This window comes from Teleopsis dalmanni, chromosome 2 (genome assembly GCF_002237135.1).
Source record: "Teleopsis dalmanni isolate 2A chromosome 2, ASM223713v2, whole genome shotgun sequence".
Classification (NCBI taxonomy): domain Eukaryota; kingdom Metazoa; phylum Arthropoda; class Insecta; order Diptera; family Diopsidae; genus Teleopsis; species Teleopsis dalmanni.
Window position 1 is genome coordinate 16,714,611 of NC_051847.1, and position 5,873 is coordinate 16,720,483.

The following is a 5,873-nucleotide window of genomic DNA, read 5'->3' on the forward strand; positions in this document are numbered from 1 at the left end:
AGTGAGTAATTAAGTTACTGCAGTTAGTTTTGTTATTTCAAAGAATTTGGCAAATCCTAATTAAGTACTTGCATTTATTCACTCTCAGTGCAGTATGATTTTTGTACTGACATTTAAGGCTAATCAAATCCATTCGTATTTTTACAACATCATTGAACTGACATAAAAAAATTTAATTAAAATTGCTGATTACTTATGTGCATTGCTTGAGAAATCCGAATTGCAGTTTTAGTTTTAGTTTTACTTTGTGATTTGTTGTTGCATTCAAAATAAAAAATTAAAAAAATATGAGAAATGAAAGGAAAATATTTCAAATAATTGCAAACAATTTTATTTTCCTTTCGCAACGTAATTAATAATTTTGCCTTACTTAAATTGGTCAACTCTGAACATTGCCAAAGAAAACCCTATCATATTTACTATTCGCTATGCGATAGTATCTGAGAAAATAAAATTATTATTTTAAAAATATTTAACATGACTCAGCAAGTTATTGAAATTAAATCTTGTATTAAAGAAGAATGAAGCGGGCTTAGTTATGCACAGGCTTCCCTTTAGTGACACAAGAAGTTAATGCCTAATTTAAACTAAGTGCAATAGGTGAAAACTTTCGAAAGCCGCAGTGTGAGACTTGAACTCACTAAAACCAGCACATAGCAATGATTGCGGTACTATGTGGGGGGAGTGTACCATCTCGTCGAAGCAGAGAACAAGGGATTAGGAAAGCCTGTTAAAAAAAACTTAAACTCAGTGGGTAGTTTATCGTCGTGCATAATATCGGGTGGAAGTTTGTCTCGACGGCAAGGACAGCAGATATTCGTCGAATTTCTCCACTTTAGCGGTGAAGTAATAAACTGGACAGGAATAGTAACGCCCGTAGGGTTTGCAACTACAGTTGACAAGTTATTGGCATTGCGTATTGAGCTTACGACTGTAGTTAATAAGTCTTAAGTCACAGAGTATCTTCTTCTCAAAGACGAACACAAATTCAATTTATGCCTAAGTTAACCGGACCAAATGGGGAACGCATAGGTGAGTAGGGGACAAAAAAAAATTTTTGTATATATTGTTTTTCTTAGTTAAAAATATTTTAAAATAGAAAAAGTAATATCAAACAGCACTATATATTGTGTAACTTTCTGTTATTGAAATTCTTTAAGAATATATTATTTCATAAAACTATATTTTCAATATACATTATCTAAAATAAAATTAATTTTATTAAACACCCAAGTTTGACCAATGAACCCTATTTTATTCTTTGACTGTCCTGGCATTGGCTTCATTTTTATTGCAGAAAATCGTTCGTGCTGACTTGTTCATTTTGTGGAATAGCAATTTCTGCTTCGCTCTTTTTATTTTAGGTGAAGTGATTTTCTGTGATTAGTTAAATTAAACTATAAAATTTTGCAATATTGAAAAACACAATTTCAATTTTAATTGCTTAATAACTACTTGTACACCTTAGTCAATCTAAAATTAAGCGGAACATTTGAGAAGTGTTTTCAAAAGGGTAAAGTTAAAAGTAAAAATATTAAAAAAAACTTTTATTCACTTTTGGGTAATTTTTCATTAAATACAACGATTTACTATCAGTAACGTTTAATGTATAATATAATTGATTTCTTATATATTAGAAAGTGAAGTTTTAAAAATTTTAAAAATCATGTCAAGCCAACAATTTTTAGTTGAATTGTTGGCTTACGTCTAGTCTATCCATTTGATATAATGATTATATGCTATAATGATTATCTATTGTTAGCTTTGAAACAGTTTTGCGAAAGAATATTAAACATTATAGTCAAAGATGTTCTCAATTAAACAAAATGATTATAATTGAAACATGATGCGCTTTGAAAAATTCTTACTATCAGATAAAGACAGAGGACTTTTCTTCCCAAGTAATATAATTAACAGCCTTTTCGCCTTTTAGACAAAAAAGGAATAAAAAGTTAAACAGTATTTAATAGTTGGGTACAGCAGACATTTATTACATAAAATATAACTAATAGTCTCATTTCCTATTAAGATTTTGACGATTAAAAAAGTACCATTATGTTGAAATAGTAACATTAGTTGCAGTTCTAGGTAATCTGCTAGTAACCAAACTTCTGTTCTGCTGAGAAGAATCATACAAAATAGGATTTATGTCGATCTAAGTGTAAAATAACTCACTGCTTTGCAATTTTACGTTAATTATTTTAATTGATTTGGGATTTGTTTTGAAAAAACCTAATAAATTCTTAATATAAACTATGATTTTCAATAGAGACGTATATTGAACAGTAGTAAATTACAACAACAAAATTTTATTATTTTATTAATTAAATAAATTTTTGGCTGCCCATACAATTGCTTCAAATATTGCCAAGTACCCATCATCAATGGTCTTCGAATTATTTCTTATATATAATTATTCGTAAATAATTTTTAGAGACTGCAAGTATTAAGGGTTGCCAAAATAATTATTAATATCAGCTTAAACATAATCATTTTGTTAGCATCACAATTTTATCTGTACTTATTAATGTTTGGATGGTCTCTGTAATTAAATTAAACTATAGTTTTATTAATTAAGTAATATATTAAAACAATTTTTCCTTGAAAGTTTTTATTTTATTATCCTCACCATTTTTGCCGGATATTTTCTTTTCACAAAATAATTTTCATTTAAGCTTTATACTCTCAAATTTTAAAAGATTATAATAAAAGTAACTTAAAAGAAAAAATATAAATGTTATGTTTTTAATTTTTTTTATCTTCCTTTATAAATCCGAAAATGAGTAAAGGAAAATGCAATGAACAAAAATTATTAAATATTTTGCACAAAATAACTAACAATCCTTTTTCCATCCTTTCAGTCTCTCACATAATTCTGCACAGAACAAAACAAAAAACAAAAACAAAAAACATAACAGAAAATAATAATTGCTTCACATTGCCAATATTAAAAAGTTTAAGTAAAATTTCTTTTTCGCCATAAACTCTAAATGAAATTTTCTGAGCAGCCAGCACAAGAAATATCTGAAATACACAGAATTCAAATTATTTCAATTTGCTTAAATTATTCCCACAATGCGAACTTGTAAATCTGTTAATGCCCCGCAGCAAATGCATAATTGAAAAAGTAAACTTGGCAGCACTTGGGCCAAGCGAACGCATAGAAAACCGGGGAGCTCAGGCATGATTTCTTAAGTTTATCAACATAAGCTCTCACACACTTCATCACACATTCACACAGTACTCACATGCATACACATACACACACACACTTATGAAAGCAATAACTTGAAAACTTAAGCATCGTTGACACCGTCAACGCCACCGCCGTTTTTTTAATGAGTGTCAAGCTGAAACGCACGACTATGCGGTGCGGTGCGTTCGCTGTTAATTAAATGTGTATGTGTAAGTACTTTTGCGTTGTTCCGTTGATGCGTCGTTGCGTTGTTCCGTTTATGCGTTAGTGCATGTGTGACTACGCAAAGTGACATGAAAATAAAACTTTTACAATATAAATCGAAATTAAACGGCAGCAGGCGACTTTAATGGTTTTGTTGACCCCAATGACATGTGGGGGGAGAAAAGATACTAGTAGGATACGTATATAGCCTGAAACTCGCCATTGCTTGGAGCATGCATACAAAAATTTTTTATATAAAATATTAAACACCAGCGCAATACAGTTTTTATGCCCTACAATTTAGTTAATTACATTAAATGTATCTTTTGATAAATGAAAGCGAAAAACCTCCTTTAATTTTTAATGTTCACTTATTCAACATTCATTCTGCTTTTATAAACATTCGCCTCGTTTTCACTTTGCACTTCAAACATATGTTTTTAACTGATTTAATCTATTTTTTATAATCTATTTTTTAAGAGCGTCAAAACTACACTTTTGTTATAGTTATGATAAATACAAAAACTCCTTTACGTCCCTGGGTTGAAGTACTTAATTGGAACAACCATTAAACTATTGTGAAGTTGTCCAGCTTTGATAGAGTTGAAGAGAAGTATTTAATTGGAATAATCATTGATCTATTGTGAAACGCGGCTACTAAGTATTAAAAAACTGAGCAGAGTATGTTAGCAAGTTCTATATATTACATTACCTTAGGGCTATTACTTTTTTAGGTTATATTTTTTCCGAACAATTTGGAATACAAAGAATTTTTTTATGATATGTCTATTGCAGATTCAAGAGCAACCAGTATTATTTTAATCAATTTGATTTTCTTAAGAAGTTTGCATGACATCTGATATAAATTTCTGATAATGCTTCAGGTTCATCAAGAAATTTGTTATTCAAGAATTTCAACCTTGCTCCTTACCAAAGCTGGACAACTGCGGAATATATGAACGTTTAATTATTCTTCCTTTCCTTCTTGATAGAGACCGCAAAGTCCTGCAGTTAGAATTTCAATTTTCTGTGTGTGTCTGTCTATTAACCAATAGCCTGTAACAATAGAAAGATTAATCCATAGATGAACAGATGTGTTTAATCTTAGCACAAGTTTTTTCTTTTGCCCAACTCATTAATGCTTTTCTCAGGAAAGAAGTTTTATCAAAGACATGATATATTGATTAATATGTAAATACCTAAACATTAACTGATATTGCTAATGGCTGAGTCTTTGTGTGCAAGTTGTCCACTCTACAGTTTCAGTAGTAGTATCTACTGATACTGATACTCATCCAGGTATTCAGATGACGGATATTTTGTTTTATCGGCTGATCTCATTTTAAAATCTGACACAGAATAGGATAACTATAGATTTGAGTACTTGAGCATTAGTGAAGAATGAAATTCCGGTTTTTGGAATATGCCTTTCCAATAGTATATGAGCTGCATTTAAATGACATCGTCTCCCCTTGATATACATTGCATAGTCTGATATGTATTACCTATTATATTATTTCTTACTGAATTTCTAACCCAATCCTGTTGTCTAGTTTGAAACCACTTAGACATGTGTAAATTTTCATGCCACTCATCTAGTTTCGGTATAAAGTCTTTAAATAAACGTGTCAGATTTTGTTGATTTATGTGTTAGTCAAGCAACCTTTAGTGGAATAGCATTGCAGAATACTGATGTGTTCTAGATATCTTATTTCTTTTCAGTATAGAGTCTGCGAATCGCTTTATTAGATTGGTTGATCCGTGTGTTAGTCAAACTCTTATGGGATAACATAAACTTTCTACAGAATCCTAAAGTGTTCTAGGTGTGATTCCTATTTTTCGGATGAGTTCATTCTAATTGCAGCTTTGGTAGCATAGTCGAAAGCTGCTTAATCAATTGGTTAATAAAAAAATAAAGTGTATAAAGCTTTTAAAGGATTTGACATTAAGCATTTTATTAATTTCTTTTTTTTTCGTACTTTGATTAATCTTACTTCATTTGATTTTGTTTAATTATTACATTTAAAATTATTAATTATTATTATTATTAATTAACAAATAATTAAATTATGAATTATTATTATTTATTAAATATTAATAATATTTAATTGTCAATTACCCAGTTCTATTCTGGTCCCAACAATTGGTAACTTGGAACTAACAGAAACAATCTCTAAAGGAATTCATTTACGAAATCTACTCTATTTCTTATTAAAATAAAAAGCCAATGTGCTTTATAAGAGAAACTATAGACTTACTTCTATTAGATGTGTACATATATAAATGTCTTTCGGACCTATTTCTTGGACCTACACTTTGAACTTTCTCCATTATTGTATCAAATCCATACAAAATTAAAATTATTTCAAGAAAGCAATCTCTTCTTTACTAATATGTTTTTTACTCTTCCTCATATTAAACACTATCTTCCACATTCGAATGAAGTTTTAAAAGTTCTCTTAAGCACACTTTT